General features: G+C 42.2%; 1 protein-coding gene and 1 long non-coding RNA gene across 3 annotated transcripts in view; one reads left to right on the top strand and one right to left on the bottom strand.

The window, feature by feature from the left end:
- The window catches only part of NEK6 (NIMA related kinase 6), a 106,531-nt gene extending 93,643 nt beyond the window's left edge, over positions 1 to 12,888 (bottom strand). Inside the window, exon 1 of one of the 2 annotated variants that reach the window (XM_067541713.1) lies at positions 12,840 to 12,888. The gene's annotated coding sequence lies outside the window, so the exon portion shown is untranslated. Of the gene's footprint in view, positions 1 to 11,906; positions 12,068 to 12,839 lie in introns of those variants that run through there. The other variant, XM_067541712.1, reaches the window with a different exon arrangement.
- Positions 11,712 to 15,262, top strand: LOC137148745 (uncharacterized). Its single transcript, XR_010918566.1, has 3 exons — positions 11,712 to 11,843; positions 12,887 to 13,004; positions 14,762 to 15,262. It is a non-coding gene; the product is annotated as an uncharacterized lncRNA (long non-coding RNA).
- The last annotated feature ends 2,489 nt before the right edge of the window (positions 15,263 to 17,751 follow it).

Raw genomic sequence — 17,751 nt, forward strand, 5'->3', positions numbered from 1 at the left:
TTGGTGTCATCAGCATACTGAACCGACTGGCTGAAACTTTTTATATACTTTTGCAGTGGTTCTCAAACAGGGGCATGTATGCAAAGGTCTTCAAGGGGGTACATCAACTCATCTAGATATTTGCCTAGTTTTACAACAGGCTACATAAAAAGCATTAGCAAACTCAGTACAAACTAAAATTTCATACAACTGATTTATATTGCTCTATATACTATACACTGTAATGTAATTACCATATTTACATGCCAATTGATTTATTTATAATTATATGTTAAAAATGAGAATGTAAGCAATTTCTCAGTAATAGCGTGGATTTTCACTGACTGTTAGTGATGGAAGGAGTGGTGCTAAAGCAGTGAATACAGTCATTCTGAATTACCTGATCTGAAGATACAAAGTCTTCATCTGCTAATTTTTAATGCCTAAGCAAACAAAATATAAAGGTTTTTGCAGAGACAGGATTATATTAAAGGCAAAGGATTGCCTTTAGTATAATTATACTAGTAGAATTATAGTAGTAGTAGAATTATACTAAAGGCAAAGGATCATACTAAAGGATGATTTAGCTGAGGTTAGTCCTGCTTTGAGCAGGGGGTTGGACTAGATGACCTCCTGAGGTCCCTTCCAACTCTAATCTTCTGATTCTATGATTCTAACACTGCAGTGTGACTTGCTTACAACACAGACAATTCCAAAGGGCTGATTTTGTCTTTGAAAAAGTTACAGTACAATCCCATTAAGAACCAAGATCTACAGTATGTTGTACCTACAATGTTATAAGAGTTGCTTTTTTCCATGAGAAAGAATCAGTTTTCCTCTGGGAGGAAAGGAAAGTGTAACTAGAACACTAGCTCCTTAGGGGACTTATTAAATCCTCAAAGAGTCGTTGCAGTTGCTGAACCTGCTTTTGCCAGAAGAAGCTTCATCTTACAAATATATAACAGAAAAGCATAAAAAAGAGGAAAACCCAGAAGATTACACTTCAACGTTCCCAGATAACTGAAGAAATATATTTCAGTACTGAAGTATTTAGCCTCTCTGGCCTTGTCTACACTATGCTTTTCTGAAAGCACTGTACTTCCATTCCACTAGAGCTAGCAACAGTGGGAACTCCAGTGTAGACAGGATACTGGCAGCCATTGGTGTGAGACAAGTTTCCCCACTTATCCTTACTTCTCCCAGACACACTGAGCAGGGTGAGATGACACAGCAGTAAAAAGGCCAGCAACTTGCCTACCATGAGGACTCCCACCATTGCACCAGCTCCGGTGAATAGCAATGTTTGGAAATGTTAAGAAAAAGCCACTCATAAGCCTGGTTTCTAACCCTCTCTTTTAATAAGCATATTGAAACCCGTAGAGTTGGAAGGGGCTTTTTACTTGAATTAAAAAGCACTATTTAACAATAGTCCAACAGAACATCTGTAGAAACCCACAAACAACCCCTTTCTTCACCGAACTATTAAAATCCAAACCCTCCCACAGATGAGCATGTGTTCACAAGATAACTTTAGAGTTCTGACAAACTTTTTTTTAATTGCAGCTAAAAAGGATATAGAAGCATAATAAGATGTATCCTGATGAACGGGGCAAGGGAAAGCATTTTCTATAACTTAAATACTGCATTCAACCATTTTCTGCTTTCAAGCTTTGTAATCGATGCATATGTGGCAAAAGTTGAAACACCGTTCACGCCAAATCTGACTCTAATAGCTGAGACAGGATTATTTTTTTCAGATTTTGTATATAATTGCTGCTTTTTTCTTGCCCTTGCCTTTCCCCTTTTCCTGCGTTTGTGAGAGCAAAAACAGTTAATAACAAAAATCATCATAAAAGCCCCCATTAAAGAACAAAGCAGAGATTAAAAGAAATCTCATTCAAAAAGCTACAGAATAAGTGACAGCTTTCCCTAATGTTCCAAGAACTAAAGCAAACACGGGCAGAGAACTGGACCAACCGTTTACTCTTGGATGGTAACCTTCTTGCAACTGACAAGATGTTATAAATTGAGTAGCTGACCTGTGAAGGAAGTGGGGAGCTCAAGTGAGTTAAAAATTTCCCTATAAATACCATAGAGATTAACAGATTTGTAATACCCACCCAAGAAGCACTTACTCTAAGTACAATGATTATGAAAACACAGAGATAATATTTACTACAGAGAAGTGACTTTAGTGTATACAGCCTGCCACAAAAGCCAGCACTGGTTCTTAGTATATTAATAGCTCAAAGCCACCATTTAGATTTTCCAAATTGATTAAAGCTGACTTGCAAAGGAAAAGATATAAGGCTGTGCTTTTTTAGCTTCTTGATGTTGTATAAAAAAAGACTGAAAGATGGCTATAGATCACATTTCTGATTCTTTTCTCCATTAGAAATTTAGGTCTCGCTTCCCTTTGAAGACTCTATGGTGGCTGACGAAGTAGTGGAATTATCACAACTCGAGAGAATGAAAGCAGAGCTACTGAAAGGGGAAGAAATTTTTAGTCAGACTGTTTAAACTTTTTTTGGTGTGTTTGTTTGTTAACAACCATTTTAGTCCAATTCCTGATAAATCCTTGGGAGAAAATGTCAGAAGCTCTTCAATTTCATCCCTTTAAGAGCTCACAAAACACTCTCATCCTGAGATTCCCAGAGTCCTCCAGCAAAACCAGGGATTTGATATTCCTGATCATTCTAAATAAAAAAAAGGAGTATTTATTGGGTGGGAGGAAATGGAAGAGAAGAAAACCTCTCAGAAGCTGAGCGCGAACATAAAACCATTTTTCTATTAATTCTCTGCAGAGCAGCTGTCCTCTTTGATGAACCATGCCAATTTTCTGTGATGTTACAATCCACTTTTTAGCTTAAATTCCAAAAATGAATCACCAGTTGCAGAGTTTAACCAGAGCACTCTCTGGTCCTCCAATTTTAAGTTCCCACTATGGCTTCAAACTCTCTGGTCACAAAGAGGATAGTTGGCTCTATGGAAAAGGGGAAAACTGGGGCCTTGTCTACACTAGAAAAATAAGTCAACCTAACATAGGTGGAGTTACAGCCACCGCAGTAATTACTGCAGCGACTGATGTCCACACTACCCTCCTTGGGTCAGTGGAGTGTGTCCTCACCAAGAGCACTTCCACTGACCTAAGAGGGATAGTGTGGGGAGCTCAGAGACCTGTCCATCAGATCCCAGGACTCCTGGCAGGCTGGCTGCCCGCCCCTCCCCCCACTCCCTGCTGGGAGCCAGCCCAGGGCTTCTCCTCTCCCAGTTCCCCACTAGGAGCTGGGGGAAGCCACCCAGGGCTTCTCTGTTCCCCGCTTTCCACCAGGAACTAGGCTCAGCCATGAAATTGACAAGGCTGCCCTGGCTCCCTGCTGAACAGGTGGAGAACCACCAGGGCATCCAGGCACCTGGGATTCTCGACCAGCTCCCACTTGGGAGCAGAGTGGTGAAATTGACAAAAATGACAGCCTCACAGCTGATGTAAGGGAAGAAGTGTCTACATTGACAATGCATCACCCTAATTAAACAGACATAAGCCCCACACCTCTCATTGAGGTGATTTTATTATGTCGGCATAGCAGGGGAGTTACATCCGTGGGAGAAGCATTGTAGTCTGTGCACCTCCACAGTTTTGTAGACAAAAGCTGACTTTTCTCGACAAAACTCTCTAGTGTAGACCAGATCTGGAACTTGAATCATCCTACCTACACCACCCTTAGCTAGGCAGCATGGCTCTAGAAAGGACTTTCTAGATACTACTGCATCTGGAAAAATAAACATTTCAACAAAAATTTTAGCTGGCCTGCTATGAAAACAAATAATCTGTCCATTAATTTTTTTTTTTTTAAAAAAATGGCAGAACTGAACAACACATTCAGATGGCTCAATCCACAATGGCAGTCACATTTTAGATACAACACCAAAGCTAATGGTCTCAGATATAAACACACAAAATTATATCTACCAGCATCCAACACAGAGGACAGAATAGCCTCAGAATGAGAATATTTTAAGAACAATTCAACAAGAACTAAAATGCTGAATAGAGCAAATGGTTCAATTCAACAATCATGAACATACTCAAGTTTGTATCTGTTCCTCCTGAGTCTGCATTCTGCTTGCAACTGCACAGGTCATTGGTAATAAAGAAGGATTTGCTACACATTTCCCTAAGAATTCTCCAGGCTATTTGACCTTATTGTATAAAATAAGAAACAAAAACAGAACACAGTATCATCTTCATTTGGGCAAAACATAATCAAATCATAAGATACAACTCAAAAAGTGCTGCAGAAGCATGGAAAGAAAAAAAATTAAACACGTGCAGTAATAACGTCACTGTAAGGGACACCAGTTGCATTTCAAATGAGAATTATTTTTTCTAAACAGCTCTGGGCAATGTGTCAATATGTCAAAATAAATATTAAATAAAGTCATCTGTATTTCTAAATCTACTTTCTTAACAAAGATGTATTAAGTAATGCACTCTGCCTTGAGAGAGAGAAATATTTTCTTTCCAAGCATATGGCAACAATTTTACAAAGTTTCAGTGTCTTACTCGGTATTTAACATGAGATTTGACTAATTTATTGAAGTAGTACAGACTGATTTGTACTAAGAGAATTTGCAGAGACTTTAAGGTTAATCATAATGAGAGTAACTCTTCAAAGTAAAGAAGCAGAACCTTTTATTTTAGTTCACCAATAATTTTCTCTAAAAATGATCTGTTGCCTGCCTTCTCTAAATAAATAATAGCAAATACAAATTTGACTAAGATGCTTTCATTATATTACTGTTGGTTCTGCATGAAACCCTATTTGAAAACAAGCAGCAAAAGGGAAATTTTTTTCTCTCTCATTTGTGACAGGCAGCTGCTCACTGGCTGGAATCTATGATGATACCAGACACTTAAAGTAGCACCAAACCAAAGTAAACATTGTATAAATAGCTTTAAAAACATCTGTCCCACTTAATAAAATACAATTTCTAATGAAGCTGTGCTATGACATACTAGCACACTCCTTGCAATTAGAACTATGTAGTTAAGTGCTATCCATCATTGGATATTAAAAGATTGATTTTAAAAGTAAAATAGTTTATTTCTGACATTAAAAAAAATGTATTAAAAAACCACAACTAAACTCAAGAGATTTCTCAGGCATTCAAAACTATGGCACTAGAGGTACAGATGTTTAATTACTCAGCACAGATTAGAATGTAAAGTAATATTAATCGGATCCAAAACAATTCACATGTAAAAATAAGCCAAGATACAAAATGAACAGTTTAGCCACATAAAGATTTGATATCTGTACAAACTGTCATGTCTGAACCACTGTTAACATCAGGAAGGTGATGGTTTTGTTTTTCCTTTTAACAAAATCTTAATTTACAACTTTTAGAAAGTTATTTTGCAATGCATTCAAGTAGGATATTTATTCCCCATGTCCTACACTACAGCAGAATCAAGACAGGAGCTTCCTATTTAGTTATTATTTATTTAAATGTTTTATTTAAGGCACTTTTAAATAAATATTGATTCACTCTATAATTTTAATGTAGGGATTAGAATCTGTCACAGTAGAGTTTTGCTTTAAGAACAATTTTTAATCTACCTTTGTATTCAAGACTTCAAAAGTATTATGTATTAATAACCTGTCCAGAAATGAATCATTTGGGCCACCACCACCACTCTATTTCAACACATACCCCTCTTCTACCCCCAAGAAAATACTTTCTTTTTCCATTTCAACCCTTAGAGATATGAAAATATAATCTGAAACATAGAATTTAAAAATGGAAAAAACCTATTCGATCATTTCCAGCCCATGCATCAGCCAGTGAAAAACTGCTCCCTGAAGAAAATCCTCCAATGTCTTGTCTAGTCCAGGTCCAAACAACCCTGCAATGGTGATCCCACATCTTCCTAGAAGAGACCATTCCATAAACTACCACAATGCATTGTTAGTAATTCCTTGCTGATGTCCAGCCTAAATATTCCAATGGAGGTTACTCCTCCATGCATCATCCCGATGTCTCATTATTGTATTTTTATCTCACTATCTCTTAGTTTGTTTCATAACAAGGATCTGTAATGGGACCGCTGAAAACTTATTCTAGAACTTGTATGACTGTGTGGTCCAGGACAAGGGCACTGGACTGGAAGAAAGAACTCTGAGTTCTGTTCTCAGTTCTGCCACTGGCACAATGTGTGATCTTGGACAGGTCACAACCTCTCTTTGCAGTGTTTCGCTAACTGTAAATTGGGGGTGCTTACCCATCTTCTTAAAGCACTTTTCAGATCTACTGATGAATAGCAGTAGGTAAGTACTAAGTATTACTGTGCATTTGTACTATAAACTTAGCAAACAGAATGGCTGAATAGAGAGAACATGTTAACGTTTAAAGGGACTATTACAGAAACAAAGACTATTGGAGGCCTCTTAATCCTTTAAAGGGCAACTTTTTAGGCCTTGTTTACACCAGCACTTATGCTGGCAAAACTTCTGTCGCTCAGCGGTGTGAAAAAACCCACCTCTCTGAGTGACAAGTTTTGCTGGCATAAGCGTTTCGCATTATGTCAGCGGGAGACACTCTCCCACCAACATAGTCACCACCTCTCATTTAGGTGAGAGCCACCACCTCATTTATTACATTGGTGGGAGAGCTCTCTCCCGCTGACATAGCGCTGTCCGCACAAGTGCTTATGCCAGCAAAATGTATGCTGCTCAGGGGGTGTGTTTTTTCACACCCCCTGAGTGACAAAAGCCTTAACATACCCTCCAATGTAGCTTTTAGGTGAGACCTTAAAAACTTTTCTGATCTTCATGGACATTAAAGAATCCATGCACTTTATATATGAACTAAGTTTTGCATACAGTTTATTAATACATAACTTTTTGAAATCTTGAATAGAAATGTAGATTCCACCCTTCATGCCAGAGATAAAACGATTTGGGTGTCCTTTGTGATAAACATCATGCAAAATGTTTTTTAAAAATGTAAATATTTAGTCTTTATTTTCAGAATTACAAGAATGATTTTGCTGCACACTGAGACAGAAAGGAAATCTGATGTTTACCCCATGTTGACTTTTTTTTTTAATTTTAAATTAAGAATCTTATTAAAGCAGACATCAGCTTGCTAGATCACACCCAGAGTACTTCTCTCTAAACATAATGTCAGGAAGTTAAACTAATGGCTGACTGAATCTTAAAATCCAGCTAATTTGGCACACAGACACAATACTTCTACTTGATTCTGACAAATCCAAATACTTGAAGTTCATTTATGCCACCAAACATAGATAGTCGTGGATAGACTCCCTGGACATTCCCAAACACATTTCTTTAAGATTCCTTGCTACTGTCTTTAAATAAACTAGTCCCATAGGTAGTGCCCTGCAAATCTGCAGATACCTGCTTTATATCCGCAGACCATTTTTGCGGATCATAGATCAGATGCGGATACAAATTTTGTATCCATGCAGGGGCTCTACCCATGAAAACTTGTAGCTTATGAAGCACCTGATTTATGCAGCATACAAGTGAGTTTTTCAGAAGTCCTCCCGTTTAAGACTCTGAGCAGCAGAATGAAGTTACTTGCCTCCAGAATTAGCTGAAAGTGTTTCACAAGCAGACACATGGTGACCAGATGACTGGCTACAAGCTGAAACAGGCTAGTGACATCCACTTTACTCACAAAGTGATCCACATGCTAACAATTGTGCTCACAACTAAGTTCACATTTAAACATCCATCCCAACTTCCCCCTCTTTACAATTTTATATTGGCATGAAAGACTTTATGTACAATAGAGTTTATTACTATTAAATATACTTCTTACGTTTGAAAAAAAGACCTTAGAACTTTATCTTCAAAGAGTTGTCACTTTCTTTTTTAAACAAACAACCCTGTTAGGTAAGTAAGCAAGTGCTGAATTATTCTCTTCAATGTGTACATGGGGAAAACAGATATAGGATGGTTAAATGATTTTCCAAGGCAAAAGAGGGACTGTGTCAGAGCTAGAACTGGAACTCAGTAGTTTGTGACTCCTAATTCTCTGCTCAGACCAAACCATCATGCCTCTCTCTCTATGAAGTACAATCAATGCACTGAAACTAAATGTATTTTTAAAATTCTAAAGATGTTAAGCATATGTTAATATAGGATTTTTACTTTGGTCGTAACATGTTGAGAAACCTCCATGCGATACGCCACAACACAAAAAAGGAAAGTTTGTTTAAAAATTAAAAGTCAGGCTGTTTTCTGTAACGAACTTCCACTGATTTCTTTTCTGATCAGTCAGAGATTAAACCAAATTTCACCGGTGTCATAGCCGTGAACATCCTCTTCCACAACATGCAAATCTAACAGCAGTACATTAGAAAACATTTAAATCACAAATAGAGTTATTAAGACTAGCCTGGTTTCTAAGATGCTGTGTGTCCCAACTAACATTTCACTAAAGACTGTTTTGTTGCTCAGTATTAGATCTTACACTGATGTCCACAGTTCTGTAATTCATTGTTCAGCTTTTGCTTGTGTAGGGCAACTCCCTCACCCTTCCAACATGCACACTGACGACTTTTCTTGCTTTAAATATAAACTGAAGAAGTCTGTATTTTTCACTTCTTACCCTATTTACTCTGCTGATTGTTCTAGTTTACATCTGATTTTTTATGTTTGCTTGTTGTCTGTTAATTTTTCAGAGCCTTACTGTGAAAGATATTTAGCTCTTACAGCTCCTCCCATCTTTAAAATTCTATACACATAACTAATTAATCTTCACAAAACATCTTGGAATATCCCCATTTTACAGATGAGTAAATTGAGGTGGAAAGGCTAAAGGAAGAGTCAGAATCAGGAGGTTCTGGCTCTGAGCCCTGTGCTCAGAGTTTAAATGATGTTAATAGACCGCACAGTACAAGAAAAATCTTCAATGTAAAGCCTCTCAAGACAACAGTAATGTCTGAATAAAACCAAGAAGTACTTTGTTAGTTAAATCACAGAGTCAATTTTCAGACCATTTGCTGCTGTTCTTCCTCCTTTATGGGGAGTGATTAGAAAAGACAATTTAGGCCAAAAGTATTCAGCGCAAAGCATAAATTGGTGTCATACTCCTGAACAGTGACTGTCAGGCAGGTGATACAAATAAACTCAATTTCCAGTCCAGACATGGGTACAGAGGTTTTGAATGGTTATTAACTTTGCCCACTTTTCACAGAACTAAATAAAACTGAAATTTCATAAACTTTAATGAAAAACTGAACAGTTTAGAACATTGTAACTAGAACAAAATTCACAGTCAAGTTACTGTGACATTCTTCTCATGGAAAACAGGCAAGTTAAGTACCAAGCAAAAGTAGAATCCATAGTTGGATTGTATTTTTTTCGTGGAGGAGAAGGAGAATAGTGTTTTGCATGTCACTACCCACAACCAGGATTATTAAAACAGAGGTAAAAAAAAATAGGTTCATTTTAAATTAGTGAGTTCCTCTTTGGGTTGTAAAAATCACTTGCATTTTGCTTAGAAATCTTACTTCTCACTGGAAATACTTCTCTTCCACTACAGTGAAAGCTTCCCCTTCCTATCGCACATTATTTTTAAAATCTAAGCCATACGAAATAGTACAGCAGCCTCTAAATGTACTCTAGCCTAAAACAAGTTCCTTTTAAACAAACAAAAAGGACTTAGTTCTCAGACAGAAAGTCTACAGGAAAAATATTATTCTGACAATAATAGTTTGACTCAGTGTCAAGAAATGTGTCAAAATATCAACAAAGTGTAAATGTTACATACATAAAATGTTTCCTTGTACTGCTTCATAAGAGATTAAAGGGGACAGTGGAAGGACAGGAAGAAGTTCATATAAGAAATTTGCATCACCGAACTTTCAGTGGCCATAGTATTTCCTATCAGATTATTTATTCTGGGAAATACCGTAGAACTCTCATTGATAAAAATACACACATAGATCGAGTTGTTTTAGAACGCTGTTCTTCATTCTAAAATAGTGCAAATCACACTTTGGACTAGAGAACATGTTAAAGAAACTGGCATTTCATTGTTCAGCCCAAAGTAAACATTCCAATTACAGAGAGATTTTGTTTCTCCAAATGTACTCATTTCATTCCAGACACAGTATACCACTTAAGAATAACAGAAAATAAAGCACTCTAAGACTAGTTAGGCTCCTCTCCCTTAAAGTGTTCAGCAACACATTAAAAACCAACAAACAGAAAAGTCTCCAAATGGAAAATGTCTGGGGGTAGAGAAGTACTCAAACTAGAGTCCAGAGACTACCCAGTGATTGCAGAGATCTATTCATGGCCCAAAAGCGCATAGAAGAGAATGGAGGTTAGAGGCTAGTAGGGGGCCTATTCCATGAGGTGATTTCTCTCTTCCAGAGCAGGGTAGAAATCTATGGGAACCACTAGCTAAAGCATGTGTGTCTGGCAGCACCACCATATCTAATGTACAAAAAAAATGCAACCTGACACCAACCCACATAAATCCACACCAATAGCCCTATTTTTAGAGTAATTTTAACTTTGCTTAACTCCAGAAGCAATGTGGCATACTACCACCTTTCCTAACAGCATTTCTAGATTAACAAACCTCCATCAAAGGGGGGGAAATACTGCAGGTCAATGTCATTTCACCTCTTTTCTCAGCTCTGTCCAGATATGAGTTAACCCCAAGATCAAGAGCCACAGTAAATCTGGGAAATCCACATGGCCAAAGGGAACCCTGGCCCTTTCATCAACACTCCTCAAGCTCCTTCAAAGACCATTTACCACCTCCTCCTCTCTCTGCCTCCCATATTATTTACATTGTGTCTTTCCCCTCCATTAAGAGTGATTTCCACATGTCCCCAGTCTAGCAGCACTTTTCTCTGTGACACTACCACACTACTCTGGACAGGGAGTTCTCGTCCGCCCTGGACCAGTACCCCGAGGAAGTGTGGAAGTGCTACTTGCCTGGAACTTTCAGACTGAGCAAAGCACAGACATGTACAGTAGGAAGCAGTCCCGCACCAGCGCTGTGGAGGGTGGGAAGTAGTTCGAGTTCCTCGTAGGACTTTTCTATCTCTAGCTCTACGATCCTCTAGACAAGCGACATGGAAAGTCCTTTCATCCCAGAGATAACACAACCCCTGCCTCGATGCTACACAAAAACAGTCTCAGCAAACCAAGGCAGGCAAGTGTGGGCAGCGGGGGAGACCCCCGAGTGCTGCTCCGGGCCTCACCCCCGCCGCTCTCTGACCCGGCCATAGCTGCGTGCGGAGCCGGACAGACATGCAGACAGGTGGCCAACGCGAGGCCGCGGCAAGCCCCCCGCGCCTGTCACGGGGACCCAGCGCCGGGCCCTGCAGAAGCTGCAGGAGCCACAGACCTTCCCGCAGCCGCAGCCGCAGGGCGGCCAGCCCACGCGCGCTCACCACGGGCCGGGCCGGGCCGGGCCCCTGCGGGAGGCGGACAGCCCACGTGCCCGCCCGGGCAGCTGCCAGCGCCTCGGCCACGGGCGCCTAGCTCGCCCCGGGACTGCAGCCGGGACTACCCGCGCCCCTCCCCCCACACCCTCACCTCACACACACACACACACACACACACACACACACACCCCCGCCCCCACACCCTCCACCCACACACACACACCGCCCCCACACTCTCTCTCACACACACACACACACCCCCGCCCCCCCACGCTCTCGCACACACACACACACACACACACACACACACCCGCCCCCACACTCACACTCTCACACACACACGCCTCCCTCACACACTTGTTGCCTCCCGGGTTGGACCCGCCGCGGGTCAGGGGGACCCCCCGGAGCAGCAGAAGTCGGGGTGAGCCCAAGGGGGCAGCGCCCCCTGTCCTGTCCCGGCCGGGCGGCGGGGGGAGGCCCTTACCTGCAGCGGGGGGGGGGCGGCGGCGCGAGTCCCTGGGCGGGCGGCGGATCCCTCAGCCCCGCTCCGAGTCCGCGCGCGGCAGCGAGTCCCGGACACAACTTCGCCGCGCGCTCCCGGCGCCCCCTCCCGGCCCCGCGCCTCTCGCTCGGCTCCCTCCCCCTGCGCGGGCGCGCGCGGGCCCGGCTGCCACGCAGGCCCTGGCTGCCGCCGGGAGCGCGCGCCGGCCTGGCTGGGGCCGGGGGGGGCCCAGAGAGACAGACAGTGGGGGCGGGGCGGGGCCGGGCCGGGCCGTCCGCCCCCTCAGGCGGCTCCGCGGGGCAGCTCTGCCCGCCCCGGGGCAGGGCTCCCTAGGCGTGAAGGGGCCCGGGCCGGGAACGGGGGGCCCGGGCCCAGAGGGGGAGCCCGGCGGCGGGCGGCTGTGTGCCCAGGAGGAGGCCTGCGGGGGCCCCTCTCAGGACAAGGGCTGGGCCCGCCCGGGGCCGGGCCTGGGGCTGCCCCGCGGGAACAGGGGACGGGGGGCTGGCCCTTAGCTCAGGGCCGCGGAGTGTCTATGCGGGGGTGCAAGGGGAGGCGCCCCACCCGGAGACTGCAGCGCCCCTCCGCTCTCTGCCAGGGCCCGCCAAGCCCTGCTGCGGGCAGGCGGCTGCCTGCTGTGGCCAAGCGGGAAGAGCCACCAGCCAACCCGTCCCGCCAAGGCAGCTTGGCCAGAGGCCTCTGCTGAGTTTGTGCAGCGCCTGACACGGGGAGGCCCGCACCCAGCAGAGACCTTTGGGGGCTGCCACACTCAAGACAAGGGGCTGCGCTGGCTTGGAGCCGGTGACAGGCTCCTCGCCAATACCCTGCTGTCTGTGGGCATAGTACTAGGAGGACTTCAATTCTGCCTGAAAGGGGCCAGAACACTGAAGGACTGGTATAAATAATAGAGACACTTACCTGAGTTTAACTTCTGTTTTTAACTTGTGGGTTTTTCCACATCCTAGGATGAGTCACAGCAACAGCAAAACTGTACTGTGGAAAACAGAATTAGAAATGCCCTCCCACCACCATCGCAGTCTCATCACCTTTACTCCCACAGACCAGTACTGTTTCAAATGCTTGGTATGTCAGGAGAAAATGCTCACGTCTTTACCCCCTGAGAGCGACAGGATGCACATATGTAACTAGTCATTTTGTTAATTGATACCTTTTGTTTCCCCCTTGTGATCCAGATAAAATTCCCCTCCACCACTGTGGTTAACAGGAACAGAGTGATGACAGTGAGAAAGTTAGAAATTAGTTGTAACAGTGGCAAAGTAATATATTTAGAGTTTCTTTCCCCAACATTTACATTTTTCTTTTCCTGTTGTATGTACATAATGTCCATTCAAGGACCACTTAACTTAGGTGCCCAATCTTACAAGCACACATGCATTAAACATTATGGACAATGTCAGTAGTTCCATTGAAGTCAATGGGACTAGTCTTATAAAGATAAGCCCTTAAATAAGTGAGTGTAAGATTGGGGCTTTAACCTAAGGCCTTGTCTACACTGCAGAGTTTTGTTGACAAAAGTCAGCTTTCATCAACAAAATAGTGAAGGTGTACACACTAAAATGCTCCTTCCACCGACAAAATAAAACCACCTCAGTTAAAGGCATAGAGCTTTTTGCAGCAAAGTTATATCAACAAAATGTCAGTGTAGAATACTGTGGTTGATTATGTCGCTGTAAATGGCCTCCAGCTGTCCCATAATACCCATCCTGGCCACTCTGGTTTGAACTCCACTGTCCTGCACCCAGGTACATTAGCATCTGCTCCTCCCCCTTTTAAAGGCCCTGGAATTTTTGAAATTCCACTTCCTGTTTGCTCTGCCTAGGGAGCTCACATTGCATCTTCCCCGCTGACCATGGCAGCTCCCCAGCTTGGAGCACACCAGAGCTGTTGGATCTGCTTAGTATCCTTGCAGCCTCCACCCCAAAGAGCCCCCCGGATACATTGGTGGGGCTGGAGACAGCGGACTCAACCCCAAGGATGAAGTCATGGACAAAGAGGTGGAACCAGAGGACAAGATGGGACAGGTGATAGGGTTGTCTGGTACCATAGGGAAGCAGGACCTCTTGACCCCAGAGGGTTCAAGCCAGTCCCAGCACTCTTATCTTTAGCGCACATGATGCAGGAGAATGGAGCTCTGGCAAGTGATCTTTTCGAGTTGATGCTGCTTGGTTATATGAGGTAGAGCTGTCCTTTGCTTTGTTATATTCTAGAAGTGGGTGAAAGGATATAAATGTACAAGAGTAGCTGTGTTTGCATGTGCTTCACATTCCCTTGTGCAGCTAAGCAGTGTGGCAGAAAAGTTTGTTAAGGCACACTGAGATTTCACAGGAATCCTCCAGAGAAATCTCTAGGAAACTTTCCTGGCGGTATTTGCCACTCCTCTGTGGAAGGTTTCTTGGCAGAGCTGCTGTGGTCTTGCCCCCATTGTAGGAAACTTTCCTGCACCAATTGGCAATCACTTGTGCAGGAACCAAAGAGCAGCATATGGACCCGGTCTGAAGTTGCTTGCATGCAGGAGGTGCACCCTTGCATCCTGGCTTACCCTCAGGAGTGAGATATCGGCTTCTATAACTTCTTGCCTGTGGAAAATGGTGGCAGAATTTACAATTTTGTCCCTAGTCACCTGCAGTGATCCTTTCACACAATCACCTAGAGTCGCTGCTCCAACTTGAGTGCCCGCCCCGCCCCGCCCCGTGTGTTTGCCAAGGGACAGTGAGAAACTGATTCGTATTTAAAAAGAGGTGTATTTTACTATAATCATTCAATGCCATGAGTGCACTAACCATCATGCTTCTGTTTATTGTTTCTTCGTGCTTCTGCAGATGTGGCCTCAGGGGAACCCCCTACATACCTCCGCCAGATAAGGAAGCGACCGAGGAGGAGCAAGGAGGACGTTTCGAGAGGTGCTCCAAACCTCAGAAGCCAAATAACAAGAACACAGGATATTGAGAGAGACTTTAAATGAAAATTACACAACAGAGGCAGGACTGAAAGGAGAGCCAGGAGAGAATTTTAATGGGCCAAGAGTGGATGATAAAAGTGATGGAGGACCAAACGGAGATGTTGAAGTCCCTAATCATGCTGCAGGCAGAATGCATGTGCTCTCCCTCTTTCCTCTCCACCCCCTGCAGCCAGTACAAAGCTGCTTGTCAAGTCCTCCCCAAACTCCTCGCACGCATTCCTTCCAACCTCCCGGCCCGTCTCAGTACCCCCATTCATTCCACTCCTTTGGACAGCTTCCAAAACGAGAGCTGGACTTACACACAACTGTGAGAGTCTACCCTGCCCTTTAGTGTTATCTCCCTTCCCACGAAGTGTTTTGTGTGTGCTGTTAATTGTTATTTAATAAAAACATACTTTCTGAAAGATCATCAATATTTATTTGTCTCCTACACATGGTGGTTGCTGCTGAAATTAATACACAGCAGCAACTGGATCATTTGCAGACTACAAATCACAGTCAGAATTAATCAAACAAATTTTCATGCAAAGTGGTGAGTTAAAGCATGGCAGAAAGACACATTACTGGTGCTCATTGTCAAAATGGTGCCTCAAGCCTCCCTGATTCAAATAACCCCCCATTGTGCCCCTCTAATAGCCTTGGTATCTGGCTGCTCAAAATCAGCCACTAGGCAGTCTGCTTCCCTGCTCAACCCTAGTGGAAACTTTTCACCCTTAGCCTCACAAATATTATGCAGTGCACATTTTGAGACAAAATTATCAATAATATCCCACCTGCTCTGTTCCTTAAACCTCTTCTGTTTAAGAATTATTTTAGATACCCCGCAACTGAACTAGAATTGGCTTGAGAGGACAGTCCCAATAAACAATATCAAAGGTACTTTATTAACAACATCTTGAATTTGTTATTTTTTATTATTTGCATTGAGGTAGTACCTATCTCTGGGACTGGGGCGCCACTATGCTAGGCACTATATACCCACACACACAGACATCCTTGCCCTCCTTCCTAAACCAATGGTCCCTTACATAAAGAGATTACAATCTAAGTAGAATAACATTTTAGACTTGTATAAGAGCCTGCCTCCTCTGTGCAGCCAGTCTGACCACAGCATGTAAATCAGGGATGTGTAGAACCTGTTACCAAAGACATTTTGGATAGAATAAGTGATTTTTTTCCAGTAGGTTTAACTTGCGTGGTTTCATAAACTCCAAGATAAGTTTCTATTTTGAATTAAATTGAAACTTCATGACAAATCTTGGATTAAACTACAGAGTTTATCTAATAAAATGCCTAGTTTCAGGCAAACTTTTTGCCAAAGAAATGCCACTTCTGGAATCCAGAGACAAGAAGATATAGCAAAAGATTTGTGTAAATTGAAGGCAATTGCATCAATAGGACTTGAAACCATTTGAACGGGGAATTTGACTGGGTTGGGGTTTTGTTGCAAAAGTTTCTTCCACATCTCTAATGTAAACTTGGCTGTGCAGTCATTTTGGATCCATGACTGTAGACAAGACTCTTCCAGAGGCTCAAGTCCCTAATATGTCTGATACTTAAGATGCTGCAAGAGTATACACTATCTCCTTGAACATTTTTGATAATGTAAAGAGTTTTCTCTCATGGGTACAGATGCTTGCACAGCTATGCTATGCTTCTCACTAGAGACAGAGTAATAGACACACCAGATGGAAACTAAGAGGCCACCTGGTTTTAAAGCAAATTATATCATCAGTCCATCAGTACAAATCTAAAACATAAGGGAAGTGCTTAGAGTGAAATAAAATGAACTCAGTTTTTTTACCCAAACTCAATTTTCCCAGGATCTATGGATCTTGGTCTTTTTAATATGGACTGAGGTGTAAGGACTAGTTAGGTATGTAACATCAAAAGAAAAACAAGAGTTTTTGGTTATTCTGCTTTCAGTTACTGTCCTTCTAGGCAGTAAAAAGTCTTTTAAAATGGGCTACATTCTTGTGCACAGTTCCAACATCCAGGCTCTTTTATTGCCGAATTGGACAGACCAGACAGAATTACTTTAGATTACCAACAGAATTCAATTAGAAAAGAAAATTTAATTTCCTCAATTAAGTCTCAACAGAGATGTGCTTAGTTTAATATAGTACATTATTGTTCCATGTGAAATTCCTTTCTGAACAACCCAAATATGAAAGGAAAAATTTCAACAGTAATTTTTTTCTGGAAGTTTTTGGTGTCAAAGGTAATCAGTTTTAAAACAAAGTTATAAATTGATCCTGCAGCCTGGCTTTGCAGGGAAATGTTAAAACAGTGTGCCTAATTCTATGGCCCCTGAACACCCGACGCTTCCTAGGGATAGTTGAAGCTCAACATGTAGGCTGTGGGGGAGAAAAAAGTTACACAAATTAATAGAAACAATGGAATAACTTAATTTTGTTAACCTAAATGAAAACAGTCTTGTGTTTGGATTCAAAGAAGTCTTTATGTTTATAAAACTCTATGTGTATATATTCTAATGGAAATATTTTGTAATAAAAATAAACTGCACTGTTTATGTGCTTCTTTAAAAGAAAGGGAATATGGCAGCAGTGCAAATAGTGTTTGCAACCCAAACATTGCCCTAGCACATGTGAACAAGGAAGTTAAACTGCCTAGTTTCAAATTGTTCAAATTGAGCAAAGTGCAAAAAGTAAAATACAAATTAAATCTGAATTTTTTTCTTTCAATTTTAAATGACGCAGGCAAGGAGATTTGTTTTTTTAACAATTAGGATTTTTAACTAGCAGTAATCCATAAGGATTTTAAATCAGCATACAGTCTGATGGATTGATCTTTAAAGTTTACTGAATGCTAAATGCTAGTGTCACAGTT

This window comes from Emydura macquarii, unplaced genomic scaffold (genome assembly GCF_026122565.2).
Source record: "Emydura macquarii macquarii isolate MOO-44397 ecotype Brisbane River unplaced genomic scaffold, CSIRO-AGI_Emac_v2 contig_691, whole genome shotgun sequence".
In the NCBI taxonomy this organism is placed as follows: domain Eukaryota; kingdom Metazoa; phylum Chordata; order Testudines; family Chelidae; genus Emydura; species Emydura macquarii.